At 46.5% G+C, this 15,327-nt stretch overlaps 1 protein-coding gene across 5 annotated transcripts in view; it reads right to left on the bottom strand.

Moving 5' to 3' along the window:
- The window catches only part of NCOA6 (nuclear receptor coactivator 6), a 535,183-nt gene that overhangs the window by 489,474 nt on the left and 30,382 nt on the right, over positions 1–15,327 (bottom strand). The window lies entirely within an intron of this gene.

The raw sequence follows: 15,327 nt of genomic DNA, 5'->3' as shown, positions 1-15,327 counted from the left end.
CTTTTAAGTGTAATTCCCCATTGGGAGTAGATAGAGATAAGGAGTTTGGGGTATCTGAACTCACAATTTAAAAATACATCTTTGGAGAAGTTGGTTTTTGAATTGTAAGTTTAAAAATGCCACTTTTACAAAAGTGGGCATTTTCATTATTAACCCTTCTGTGCCTTTCCCTGTCAGCTGAATACACATCTAGGTCAGGATGACAACTGGCTTGTTTGTGCATTCACTTTAGACAGTCACACAAATAGAGTTGAGGTGTGCCCTGCATATCCTGATGGGCCATCATTAGGCTGATGGGTCTTCCTGACCTAGAGTGGTGGGAGGAGCTGACACATGCACCTGAACAGGACTGTCCCTGCCTTCACACAAAGCTGTCTCTAACCCCCTGGAGTGTGTCTGGGTCCAGGGAAAGGAAAGCCAGGGTCTTGTGCACTACAAAGCCTTCTGTTTGACATTCACCTACTTCAAAGACAAAAACGGGTATAAGTACTGGATCTCTGACACATCATATTAGAATCCTTCTGGACTGAGGAAATTCTGCCAGGAAAAAGAGCTGGATGCTGTAGCTGTAACTGTAACTGCCACTCTGCCTGTTCCTTTGAGGTGCTAGCCCGCTGCTTGATTCTTCTGTCCTGGGAGTGAAAGGACAGGACTTGGCTTTCTACATCCTGCTTCAAAAGGTTCTCCAAGGGATTCGACTGAGCATGCGGCGCATTAAGAAGTCTCAGGTACATGAAATACTTTCTCTGCCAGTGCCTGGACTCTTCTGCTGAAAGTCTTAACTTGCCAAGTAGTGCCAACTCCAGTCCCTGGGCCCTTGGAGCAGAAAATCCACGTGTCAACACAACGCACCGGAAGAATCCACTCAGCGCCTTTCTTGCGGCTAAGAAAAATTGACGCAGCACTTGTCTTGCAGCTGCAGAATCTACGCAGTGCCCGTTTCACTGCTGTCCCCTAAACACAGCTCAGCTGGATTTTCCACAAATCGGCCCCTGGAGCCCACAAAGAAGTAAGGATCAAGGATGCGTGTCCAGAAATCGATGCATCGCCTTTCCTGCAAGGAAAGAATTAAAGCATCTCACCTGCGAGGAAAGAATCGACGTATCAACTCCCCTGCATAGTTAGGGACCAACGCATCATTCTGCTTTTCTGGCACCTCACCTCCCCTGTGGCCCGCATCGTCTGTTTCTGACGCATCCCAGGTACTTTGTGCTAAAGAGATAAATCCATTGATTCCTATGCATTAGGACTGGCTTAAACTTTTAAAAAGATGTACTGTGATTTGTGTATGTTGGATTTGTGTCGTTCTGGTCTTATTTTACTCAGATACATATGCCTATTTTTCTAAACTGGAGTGTGAGTGTGTGTGTGTAGGAAAGTCCTCCTTTTTGCCCTGGTTACCCCTAAACCTTACGGACAGATACTGGTAGCTACTGACTCTTGACTATGCCCTCGATACTCCTAACCCGTCCCAGGGCCAGTGCTCCGTGTAAAATAGATCATGCAAATTAGGTAATTATAATTGGCTGCATCAACCTACCTATATGTCCCTAGTATGTGATAGGGCATGTAGGTGTAGGCACCCCAGCATAGGTAGTGCACCCGTAGGTGCACTGCTGAGGTGCCCAGCGTAATTTTATAGGCAGGCCTGCCTTGCTGCCAGCTTTTAAGTTAAAGTTAACCCCAAATTCGACTCTGGAATTAAAAGTACTTCCAAAGTATTAAGCTACCTTATCTTTTTTTACATATAATTCATCCCTGAGGTGTGCCCCATGTGCTCCCAGTGTTGGTTAGAGTGTAACTATAAGCAGGGACCTTATAAAAGATGTTTTATAAGCCTGGGGGAAAAATAGCTAAATTCCTATTCCCCCTTTGTAGTGAATGGGCTCCATAGGCTAACATGGGGAGATTTTATTTTAAAATTATAAAGTAATATTTTCCACAGGAAGGAGCAAAACATGGCGTGTCTAGTATCAAATTAAACGTTACAATAAACCAAACAACTTGTCACTGTTGAACTAAAAAAAGTTGCACCTAGAAAGAGTTTTAGAACTCTTTCTAAAAGTTGCCGGTTTCAGCTCTGTAGAGTCCTTCTCTGATTGGCCAGCCTCTGGCAGCCTATGAGTGGGCTCAGCCATACCTAACCCCCGAGGTTGAATTTTTGCTATCTTGGATTTTTGGAGAATGCTGCTCCCTGGCACTGTTTTTTCCCACACTTCCCAGGAAGTGGTCACTCAAGAGGGCGGTGGCCTGCAGATGACCTGAGACCACATCCTTCCCCACCCCCTTTCCACCCCCAGGAGCAAGGATAAAACTGGCAGAGTTGCACCCCACCTCAGATACCTAAAAGGGACAAGACCAAGAAGAAGGACTGCCCGGCTGGACCCCTGACATGCACCTGGACACTGAACTCTGAAGGACCTCCACAGCACACTCGGGCTTCATGTAGGAGGCTTGCCTGGCGTATAGCGGGTACCTTGTGGTACTTACACCTTGTGCCAGGTCAAGTTATCCCTTTTTAGTAGATTAGAGGTGTTCTAGCAGCTTAGGCTGATAGAGGTAGCTATAGCAGAGCAGCTTAGGCTGAACTAGGAGACGTGCAAAGCTCCTACTATACCACTTATATCATATAGCACTATATCATAAGAAAACACAATACTCAGAGTTACTCAAAATAAAGGTACTTTATTTTAATGACAATATGCCAAAAGTATCTCAGAGGATACCCTCCCTTAGGAGGTAAGTAATATACACAAATTATATGTACACAAACCAAAATCAGGTAAGTAATAGTTCGAAAAGTAGTGCAAACAATGTAGAATCACAATAGGATGCAATAGGTAGAAATAGGCCTCGGGGCAACACAAACTATATACTCCAAAGGTGGAATGTGAACCACGAATGGACCCCAGGCCTAGTGTAGGTTGTAGAGGGTCGCTGGGAGTGTCAGAAAACACTAAGAGTGTCCAAGATACCCCACCCCAAGACCCTGAAAAGTAGGATTAAAGTTACCCTACTACCCTAGAAAGATAGTAAAGTCGAGATAGAGGATTCTGCAAGGACAACAACTGCCAGCAAAACACAGAAGACGTATTCCTGGACCTGAGGACCTGTAAAGGAAGGGGACCAAGTCCAAGAGTCAAGCAAGTGTCCGGGGGGGGCAGGAGCCCACTAAACCCACGATCAAGGTGCAAAAGGGTTGCCTCTGGATGGAAGAAGCCGAACATTCTGCAACAACGGAAGGTGCCAGGAACTTCTCCTTTGGTCAAAAGATGTCCCACGGCGTGCTGGAGGATGCAGAGTTGTTTCCACGCAGAAAGACCGCAAACAAACCATGCTAGCTGCAAGAGTCGCGGTTTAGGATTTTGAGTGCTGCTGGGGCCCAGGAAGGACCATGAGGTCGCCCCTTGGAGGAGGAGACAGAGGGGGCGCTCAGCAACTCAGAGAACCCCCACAGAAGCAGGCAGCACCCGCAGAAGTACTGGAACAGGCACTTAGAAGATCTGAGGACAGCGGTTGACTCAGTCACAAAAGAGGGTCCCACGACATCGGAGTTCAACTCAGCGAGTTGGGCAATGCAGGACGGAGTGCTGGGGACCTGGGCTAGGCTGTGCACAAACTAAGTCTTGGAAAAGTGCACAGAAGCCCGAGCAGCTGTAGATCACACAGTATACAGGATTACTGTCTGGCTTGGGGAGGCAAGGACTTACCGCCACCAAATTGGACATAAGGGCCACTGGACTGTGGGAGACACTTGGACCCAGCTCCTGTGTTCCAGGGACCACGCTCGTCAGGATGAGAGGGGACCCAGAGGACCGGTGATGCATAAGTTTGATGCCTGCGTTACCAGGGGGAAGATTCCGTCAACCCACAGGAGATTTCTTCTTGGCTTCCAGTGCAGGGTGAAGGCAGATAGCCCTCAGAGCATGCACCACCAGGAAACAGTCGAAAAAGCCAGCAGGATGAGGCGCTACAATGTTGCTGGTAGTCTTCATGCTACTTTGTTGCGGTTATGCAGGCATCCTGGAGCAGTCAGCGGTCGATCCTTGGCAGAAGTCGAAGAGGGAAGTGCAGAGGAACTCTGGTGAGCTCTTGCATTCGTTATCTGAGGAATAGCCCAGAGGAGAGACCCTAAATAGGCCACAGAGGAGGATTGGCTACTGAGAAAAGTAAGCACCTATCAGGAGGGGTCTCTGACGTCACCTGCTGGCACTGGCCACTTAGAGCTGTCCATTGTGCCCCCAACACCTCTGCATCCAAGATGGCAGAGGTCTGGGACACACTGGAGGAGCTCTGGGCACCTCCCCAGGGAGGTGCTGGTCAGGGGAGTGGTCACTCCCCTTTCCTTTGCCCAGTTTCCCGCCAGAGCAGGGCTGGGGGATCCCAGAACCGGTGTAGACTGATTTATGCAGAAAGGGCACCATCTGTGCCCATCAAAGCATTTAGAGGCTGGGGGAGGCTACTCCTCCCCAGCCCTTCACACCTATTTCCAAAGGGAGAGGGTGTAACACCCTCTCTCAGAGGAAATTCTTTGTTCTGCCTTCCTGGGACTGGGCTGCCCAGGCCCCAGGGGGCAGAAACCGGTCTGAGGGGTTGGCAGCAGCAGCAGCAGCAGCAGTAGCTGCAGTGGAGACCCCGGAAAGCAAGTTTGGCAGTACCCGGGTTCTGTGCTAGAGACCCGGTGATGCATGGAATTGTCCCCCCAATACCAGAATGGTATAGGGGTGACAATTCCATAATCCTAGACATGTTACATGGCCATGTTCGGAGTTACCATGGTGACACTACATATAGGTATTGACCTATATGTAGTGCACGCGTGTAATGGTGTCCCCGCACTCACAAAGTCTGGGGAATTTGCCCTGAACAATGTGGGGGCACCTTGGCTAGTGCCAGGGTGCCCACACACTAAGTAACTTGGCACTTAACCTTCACCAAGAGAGGGTTAGACATATAGTTGACATATAAGTTACTTATGTGCAGTGAAAAATTGCTGTGAAATAACGTGGACGTTATTTCACTCAGGCTATAGTGGCAGGCCTGTGTAAGAATTGTCTAAGCTCCCTATGGGTGGCAAAAGAAATGCTGCAGCCCACAGGGACCTCCTGGAACCCCAATACCCTGGGTACCTAAGTACCATATACAAGGGAATTATAAGGGTTTTCAAGTGTGCCAATGAGAAGTGGTAAAATTGGTCACTAGCCTGCAGTGACAATTTTAAAAGCAGAGAGAGCATAAACACTGAGGTTCTGGTTAGCAGAGCCTCAGTGATACAGTTAGGCACCACACAGGAAACACATACATGGCATACATTATGAGCACTGGGGTCCTGACTAGCAGGATCCCAGTGACACATAGGCAAAAACAAACATACATACAGTAAAAAGGGGGTAACATGCCAGGCAACATGGTACTTTCCTACACTTCACCACTAAAAGGACTTTGCCAGTCTTTAACTTCAAGAAGGGACTACCTGTTTACTACCGATAGAAAATAGCTGACCAGAGTCCCCTGCATCAAGCCCTAAGGAAGCTGACCAGCGGTCATTTTTGGATTTGAGCCAGGTGTATTCTGTGAGTTGGAGTCCTAACCCTGAAGGAGCAACTCAGAGCTTCTGGATCCTTGGGGTGAGCTGTGGACTCCTAAAGGACCTTCAAAGACCTGCTGGAAGAAGATCCAGAAATGTGGAGAATTTTGAAGCAACCTTGGAAAAATACTCCATAAGTGGACCGACCCGATGATGTGAGACAAGCCGACTTGCGTCGACAGAGACCCAGCCTGACTTGCAGGTTTGTCCCGCAGAAAAGTCCCGGAGCCCCAGACTTCCAGGAATTCACTGGGGGCTCAGGGAAAGGCAATCTGACGATGCTGATTCGAAATCGGCTTGCTGTCCGACATCGGAGAGAGAAAAAGCTCCAAAAAAGTCTGAATGTAAAAAGTTGACCAAGGCTTTCCGCGAAGATGACTCCAGGGAGATCGGCTTCAATTTCAATTTAGTTCTGGACGAAGATTTCAATATCCAAAAAATCACCTAAGTCTGAATGTAGAATTTTTCACCGAGGCCCCCTACGACCTGTATCCCAAGAGGACTCCAGGGAGATCGGCTCAGACTTGTCACTCTGTTCCGGTGAGAAAAATCTTCAAGAAAAAGACTAAGTCCAAAGGTAAAACTTTGACGAGGGCTCCCCCTAACTGTAGCCGAGCAGGTCTTCATTGCTGTTGGCCTCAAATTTTGACTCTGCTTCGTTGCGTGCGACCAGTTGTCCAGTTTTCTAAAAATGCATATCCAGTAAAGGAGGAACTGCAAAAGGCGCTGAGGGCCTGGTTGGCAGCCATGAAGGCTGGTGAGCACACAGAGGATGGTAATAATGTTGTGGAGGAGGAACAAAGTTTGCACCTGGGATGGCTGGAGGAGCCAGCATCACATGTGGGGTGGGTGGGCCAGCCTCAATGATGGAAGAGCTCCCTCCAGAGCTGGCAGCAGTGTTTCCCCTCCAGGTCTGTCTCCAGAGAAGCTGGAGAATAGGAGGGAAGCCAGAATGCTCGAGTTGGAGCCTTAAACCTGAGGTTGAAGCATGAGAGAGAAAAGGCTTTGGAGGAAATGAGACTGGCCCTTGAGGAGAAAGAAGTTCTTGTAGTTGATGAGCTCAGTCTGCAGGAGCTGGATCTGAAAGTCAGGGGGCTGAGTTCAGTTCAGATGCTGGCAGCGAAAGTACCAATTCTAGTACTGACGAAAAGGTTCACATACCCAGAGACCTGGTTTCTAAGAAGGGGGGTGACATACACCAGTGGGCCCAGACATATGAGGAAGCTCAAGAGGTGCGCACAATCCTTCAGGAGGATTGAGGAACTGACACGGGGAGTCACATTCCTGTTAGTGGGAAGGGCACTCTATTGGCTCTAGAGGGAAAGATGTACTCCTATGGAGGAAGCCCTGGTTTTGGAGTACGGAGTCACCTCAGAGGAAGGTAGGTTGGGTTTCAGGGACAGTCAGACACTGTCTAACCAAATGGCGGATGATGTGAGGTACTTTTTCAAGGCACTGGATGGTTGGGTGAAGGGTACAATGGTACACGCACGAGGGGCCGTATAATTTGATTGCTGGAGAGCATATGTTCAGTCATGGTTTTCCAGCGCTATGCCAACACCTCGTGGAGAGTGAGTTCTCTGACCTACAGGGAACTTGCACTTGAGCCAGACCTCTGGGTGAGTGACAGAGGATCTGAAGAGGCATTGGGGAGCAATCCTAACGGGAGCGTCTGAGGCCCAATCAGTGTGAGGAAGAGGGATGCAGTACCCCAGACAGGTCCCAGTGTACTAGGCGGAGAGCAGGGTCCCTCGTCCTTTCCAAGAGTAGGTGAAGAGGTGGGAATGGGAAGGGGCACAGAGTGCTCCATCTTCAGCTATCCTGTGTTCAGCCAAGTCTACTAAATTACAAGCTTTTACTTGGTTGTATTATATTTATACCAACTTTCAGAGTGTACAGTCGAAACAAAAATGCATTTATTTTCACAACTCATAAGCTGATATTTGGCGAAAAATGGTGGAGTTTCCAAAATAAATTTAAGGCTGATATTTTAACGATGAATCATGTGGCATTGGTAAAAACCTTTTACAAATGTTATTATCTTGGTGCCAGAGGTATTGCAACTATGGCTGTTATGTATTACCCATTTAGAGGCATTATATATTGTCAAACATATTTTTATGTTGTGGCTTGCAACCACGTCTGATTGACTGAGATGATTGCTGATAGTAATCTTGAATGTAGTGACCACTAATGCAATCTTGTCCTATGTAGTCACTAATACAATACTAATAATATTGGTAGCTCTTGATGAGATTCATTGAACACAAGAATCTCTATTTACAGAAAAGGTTGAAGACCCGCACTACACAGTCACACAAATGGAGCTGAGGTGTGCCCTGCATATCCTGGTAGTCCATCAACAGGCTGATGGGTCTTCCGGAGCTAGAATGGTGCGAGGAACTGACACCTGAACCTGAATAGGGCTGCGCCTGTCCTCACACAAAGCAGTCTCCAACTCCCTGGAGAGTGTCTGGGTCCAGGGCAGAAAAAGGAAGGGTCTTGTGTATTACAAACACTTCTCTTTGAAGTTTGCCTACTTCAAATAGAGAAATGGGTCAACGTACTGGATCTCTGATACCACATAGTTAGAATCCTTCTGGACTGAGGAACTTCTACCAGGAAAAAGAGCTGAATGCTGTAGGAGGAACTGCCATTCTGCCTGTTGCTTTGTTGTGCTAGCCCGCTGCTTGCTGCTTCTGTCCTGGGAGTGAAAGGACTGCTGCTTCAAAAGGTTCTCCAAGGGATTGGACTGAGCTTGCTTCGCATTCTGCTGAGAGTCCTAACTTGCAAAGTGGTGCCAACTCCAGTCCCTGGGCCCTTGGAAGTGCAAACTGGTGATCTGAAGGAGAAAATCCACACTTCAATGTGCTACAGTGGAAGAATCGACGCAGTGCCTGTTGCACTGCAGTCCCATCAACACAGCCCGTCTGGATTTTCCATGCATCAGACCTGGGCGCCAATTTTTCATCGACTCCGCAACGCAGTAAGGAACAGAGGCTGCATGTCCGAAAATCGATGCATTGCCTTCCTTGCGAGGAAAGAATCGATACATCACCTACCCAGCCAGTAAGGAAATGAGGCATCGCCTCACCTGCATGGGAGGAATCAACGCTTCACCTCCCCTGCACTGTAAGGAACCAACGCATTGCTTTGCTTTTTTGGTGCCTCACCTCGCCTGAGGCCTGCATTGTTGTTGTTTCTAATGCATCTCAGGTACTTTAAGCTAAAGGGATACATCCAACGATTCCTATGGATTAAGACTGGCTTACACTTTTAAACTGAGGTATTGTGACTTGTGTATGTTGGATTTTTGTTATTTTGGTCTTGTTTTACTCAGATAATTATTGGGTATTTTTTTTTAACTGCTGCGGAGCCCTTTTGTAGTGTTTTCATTGTGTTACTGTGTATGTGTACCAAAACTTTACACATTGCCTCGGAGATAAGCCAGACTGCTCACGCCAAGCTATTAAAGTGGTTAGTGGGGGTTATCTTAGCTGTGTGATGCCCTTACCCTGACTACAGTGGGGGTCATTACTTGGACAGGGTGCAAACCACTGCCAACTAGCGATCCAACTTCTAACACCATACATATACTAAACATGCACTGCAGAGCACTACATCCTTTATGTATTGTACCACTCACAGGCACACATACCCAGCAGAAGCAGGCATTATACATGCAATGCACAGCACTGCATTATCTTTGCATTCTAACATTTACAGGCACACACATACCCATGTACCATTGATACTCCACAAGGACTATGCAGCAATGCACACCAAACCAATGCAGGCCAAGGGTGAGATAAGCATACAGCAGCAAACCTTTAAATAAGAGAGCTCATAGGGCTCACTTCATTAACAGAGGTAACAAGCATTGGCAAAGCCAATAGGTTTTGCCTGTGCATATTCTATTGGCTTTGTCAATGTTTTTACATGTTGCTTAACAGTTGAGCAGCTAGGCAACATGACTTAAAGTAGTTTTGTACTTTAAACCAGGTTAAAAAGCAGCTCACCTGCTGTGCAACATGTAAAAAAAACACTGACAAAGCCAACAGATTTCACATAGGCAAAACCTATTGGTTTTCCCAATGCTTGTTTCTAAAGCCACCCCATTCATCCTTCCTGCGGTCTTACGTATCAGCCTAAGTGCCTTTGGCTCTGTAAGTGAGCCTCAGGGATAAATGGTGAGCCTTCATTCTTAGCAAACTAAGAGCACAACACCCCTGCTCCCAAAAACAGGCTGGTGTCCTATAATGTAGGCACCATACGTTCAAGGAGTAGATTTAGTAGGTTAGATCTAATAACCCCTTTGCTGCCAGGCCTTTTCCCCCTCCTGTGCCGAGCCTTTTTTTTGGCTATTTGGGGCAGTTCGCGCTTGGGCCCTCATAACTTTTTGTTCACATAAGCTACCCACGCCAAATTGACGTCCTTTTTTCCCCCAACATCTTAGGGATTCTCTGAAGGAGACCAAGTAATTAGCCAAAATACAGTGAACATTTTGTTTTTTTCAAATAAATGGGAAAAAAGGGCTGCAGAAGGCAGCTCGTGGTTTTTTCCCTGAAAATGGCATCAACAAAGGGTTTGCGGTGGCAAGATCACCATCTTCCAAGCTTTCAGGAACAGGCAGACTTGAATTGGAAAACCCAATTTTTCAATACAATTTTGATATTTTACTGGGACATACCCCATTTTTACTATTTTTTGTGCTTTCAGCATCCTTCCAGTTAGTGACCAAAATGGGCGAGAAACCAATGCTGGATCCCAGAAAGCTAAACATTTCTGAAAAGTAGACAAAAGTCTGAATTCAACAAGGGGTCATTTGTGTACATCCTACAAGTGTTTCCTACAGAAAATAACAGCTGAAATAAAAAAAATATTGAAATTGAGGTGAAAAAAAACAGCCATTTTTCTCCACGTTTTACTCTGTAACTTTTTTCCTGCAATGTCAGATTTTTTAAAGCAATATACCGCTACGTTAGCTATACTCTTCTGGTTTCGGGGATATATAGGGCTTGTAGGTTCATCAAGAACTCTAGGTACACAGAGCCAATAAATGAGCTGCACCTTGCAATGGGTTTTTATTCTATACCGGGTATACAGCAATTCATTTGCTGAATTATAAAAAGTGAAAAATAGGTATCAAGAAAACCTTTGTATTTCCAAAATGGCGACAAGATAAGGTGTTGAGAAGCAGTGGTTATTTGGACATCTCTGAATTCTGGGGTGCCCATACTAGCATGTGAATTACAGGGCATTTCTCAAATAGACGTCTTTTTTACACACTGCCTTACATTTGGAAGCAAAAAAATGTTGAGAAAGACAAGGGGCAATAACACTTGTTTTGCTATTCTGTGTTCCCCCAAGTCTCCCGATAAAAATAGTACCTCACTTGTGTGGGTAGGCCTAGCTCCCACGAAAGGAAATGGCCCAAAACACAACGTGGACACATCAAATTTTTTCACAGAAAAGAGAGGTGTTTTTTTTACAAAGTGCCTACTTGTGGATTTTGGCCTCTAGCTCAGCTGGCACCTGGGGAAACCTAGCAAACTAGCACATTTTTGAAAACTAGACACCTAGGGGAATCCAAGATGGGGTGACTTGTGGGGCTCTGACCAGGTTCGGTTACCCAGAATCCTTTGCAAACCTCAAAATTTGGCCCCCAAAAAAACACTTTTTCCTCTCATTTAGGTGACAGAAAGTTCTGGAATCTGAGAGGAGCCACAAATTTCCTTCCACCCAGCGTTCCCCCAAGTCTCCCGATAAAAATGGTACCTCACTTGTGTGGGTAGGCCTAGCACCCACGAAAGGAAATGGGCCTAAACACAATGTGGACACCACATTTTTCCACAGAAAACAGAGGTGTTTTTTGCAAAGTGCCTACCTGTGGATTTTGGACTCTAGCTCAGCCGGCCCCAGGGAGGGCAGAAATGGCCTAAAATAAATTTGCCCCTCCAACCCCCCCGGGGAGCGACCCTTGCCTACGGGGTCGCTCCCCTTGCGTGACATTGGCGCAAAAATAAAGATCCCCGGTGCCTACAAGGGCGGTAGAAATGGTCTAAATACAATTTGCCCCCCAGGGGAGCGACCCTTGCCTAATGGGTCGCTCCCCATCTCTAAAAAAACAAACAAAAAAAAATAAAAAAAATAAGCCCTGGCGCCTAGAGGTTTCTGCCCCCCCTGGGGGCAGATCGGCCTAATAACAATAGGCCGATCTGCCCCCAGAGGGGCAGAAATGCCATAAAATAAATTTGCCCCCCAAATCTCCCCAAGGAGCGACCTTTGCCTACGGGGTCGCTCCCCATGCGTGACATTGGCGCAAACAAAAACCCCGTGCCTAGTTGTTTCTGACCTAAAATCCGCCGATCTGCCCCAAGGGGGGAAGAAATGGTATAAATACAATTTGCCCCCCCAGGGGAGCGACCCTTGCCTAAAGAGTCGCTCCCCATCTCTAAAAAAAAAACAACCCAAAAAAAAAAATAATTACCCTGGCGCCTAGAGGTTTCTACGCAGATCGGCCTAATAACAAGAGGCCGATTTGCCCCCGGGGGGGGCAGAAATGGCCTAAAATAAATTTGCCCCCCGTGGAGCGACCATTGCCTATGGGGTCGCTCCCCTTGCATGACGTTGGCGCAAAAAAAAAAAGATCCCTGGTACCTAGTGGTTTCTGCCCGCCTTGGGGCAGATTGACCTAAAATCGGCCGATCTGCCCCCAAAGGGCAGAAATGGCCTAAATACAATTTGCCCCTCCAGGGGAGCGACCCTTGCCTAAGGGGTCGCTCCCCTTGCGTGAAATTCACAAAAAAAAAACTCCCTGGTGTCTAGTGGTTTCTGTCCCCCTTGGGGGAAGATTGGCCTCATAAAAATATGCTAATCTGCCCCCAAGGGGGAGAGAAATGGCCTAAATATAATTTTCCCCCTAGGGGAGCGACCCTTGCCTAAGGAGTCGCTCCACACCTAAAAAAAAAAATAACAAAAACAAAACAAAACAAAAAAAATGCTCCCAGGTGCCTAGAGGTTTCTGCCCCTGGGGGGGGGGGGGAGAAAAGGCCTTAAAAAAAAGCCCCCCCCCCCCTGGGAGCGACCCTTGCCCAAGGGGTTGCTCCCTCATACCAATATCCTTTTGTAATAGAAATCTCTGGTGTCTAGTGGGCATTTCAAAAGCCGGATTGCTTTACAATCCGGCTTCTGAAATGCTCAGAGAGACTTCAAAAGGGAAGGAAATTCATTTCCTTCCCTTTGAAGCCTCTCCGGCCTCCTCCACGTGATCAGAAGAGAAATGCTTCGCATTACTCTTCCGATTGCGGGAGGCCTCTGTGATTGTCGCCGCGCGGTCGCACGCCGACGTCACAGGGGGGTATGGGGGGGGGGGGGAAGGGGAAGAGCTTCCCCTTCCATTCCTGCCTTGGGGAGGGGGGGTGGGGGGGAAAGAACCCCACAGAGGGAGCACTAGCGCTCCCTCTGGGCTCTGGGCTCTGTGCCCAGGACGTAATGGTTACGTCCTGGGCACACAAGCACTGTGCCTCAGGACGTAACCATTACGTCCTGGGCACAGAAGGGGATGAATATCAAACGGAGGAGGGGTTGTAAACACTCTCCACTGGGGCACAAGGCCCAGCGTCACCTCTTCCGACTCATATATCAACATCAAATAGAATAGACAGTGTAAGTTGGGGGACGATGAAAGACTTGAGTATTAAATGAATGGTTATTGAAAGCTGCCAATGAGGTTGCTCAAATCTAAATGACAACTGAACTATATTTTAGTATGCAGAAACATTTAAATTAGGTAATGTAACTGCACTGCAGGGCATAACAGACTTGCTACTTATAAGCACCAAGAGAGCACTCAGAGTGTTGGATGCTATACAAATGGAGTCAACAAATAAGCAAAGATAACATGATACACCTAACCGGACAAATGGTGGCTTGACCAAAGTTAGTGCAAAAACGTTTGGAGCATTCTTGTTGAAGCCACAATACTCACCACTGCAGTATTAATGTATTTCACACTCTAATGTAGGACATCTCAGGTCGGAAGCAGGCCCATCCTCCAATTCCAGCACAGGAAGAGCATAATTGTGATAATTCCAGACAAACTCTACAATTGACGCGCAGTCCTCACAATACTGACCTTAAAACGACACCAGGGCTCTACAGAACGGGCTGTAGGGCTTCAATGTGGCAGGCACTGTTACAGAAGGATGATGGATGTGGATAGTAAACACACTGGCTTTGAGGAAACCCATAAATGCTCACCATCATGCCAGCAACAGCGGACTAAGGAGGATGAGACTCACCCGGAAGTGAATGTATACGAGCTTTCGAAAGTGACCCAGAAGAAAAGGCTATGTGAACACTAGTGAGAGAAAAAACAGTTGCAAGAACTGAAAGTATGAGAGAAAGACAAAGCCATGAAGAATTTTAAACCAACAAATATTACTATGGACACCGCAGTTTACACACATTCACATAAACTGTTTTGTTTTTTTAAACCCACACTTATGCCATGCCCCCATCAAACAAATGTGATCTTGGGGGATAGTTTAGAGAGAAGTGATATGTGTAATTTTCTATTAAAAACAAAAATATGCACATGATAATTTATATAAAGAACCGTTTTAAGTGGAGAAAAGTTTAAATACTAGTTTGTTATGGTAATACACAATTTTAGCAAAGTTGTTAGTGGAAAATATTCCCCCTTCAAGCTGGTCTCCCTTCAGGATAGTTTCAGTCACACCTAAGAAGATGCTGCCTCAACAGTTAATAGGGTTGCATGCGCAGGGTGAAGAGGGACTGCAGAGATATGCACTTAAAGAATGCATGTTGAAAAGTGAAAAAAAGAGTGCCTGCATTGCAGAAACCTGCAGTGCAAGGACATTTGGCCACTTGAAGCAGTACTCTACGGGAACACAAAGGCTGCACTCAAAGCTCAGGAGGGAGACAGAGGCAAGGAAGAGGTGCTGACCAATAGTAAGCACGGAATCCAGAGTGACATAAAAGCCAGCTAATGGTACGTAAAGTAACGTGGGAGCCAGACAATAGCAAGTAAAGTTAAGTAATGAGCAGGCTTTACCCCCCTTTTAAGATTTTTTTCTTTTCAAATACAAGAGATTTGGAAAGCACTGTGCAAGCAAAACCTAAGAAGGATCAGTTCACTCCTACTCATCACTACACAGTATATTGCCACCACTGAGCTCATGCTTCTTGAGTCCTGGTAAAGGCAGTAGCCTTTCACCACTATGAAGATAGATCTTTGGGTGCCCCTTCTGATCCAACAAGACCACAATCCGTGATACCGTCCTATGTCATGCCCACACACATGATCTGTGTTTGCCTATGACAAGAAAATAAGTATAAGGGAGCCAGACATTTCAGTTGGGGGACTCTGGGGCATGAAATCATGTCCACTACCATGCAAGGGACTTTTTAGTCCCTACAATATTTATATGTTGATACACTGCAAATTATGAAACCTATAAAGAATTACAATTTAATTTTTTTAAAGAAAACTGTTAACATCATAGATGAAAAAGAGAGCTTCTTGAAGGCCAGGCTAAAACAAGCTATATAGGTCTCAAAGTATTACATACCTACAATGTATCAGGATAAGGTGGGCACAACAATTCTGTCTGACAGAACCCTTTTACAAATATACATTACAACAATAACTAAACTAAAAGTGATCTACTGACAAAATCTATGTTACTAACATAGTGATCTGCCTACCAATGAGA

Source organism: Pleurodeles waltl, chromosome 7 (assembly GCF_031143425.1).
Source record: "Pleurodeles waltl isolate 20211129_DDA chromosome 7, aPleWal1.hap1.20221129, whole genome shotgun sequence".
NCBI classification, from domain to species: Eukaryota; Metazoa; Chordata; class Amphibia; order Caudata; family Salamandridae; genus Pleurodeles; species Pleurodeles waltl.
This window is presented reverse-complemented; position numbering and strand designations above follow the sequence as displayed.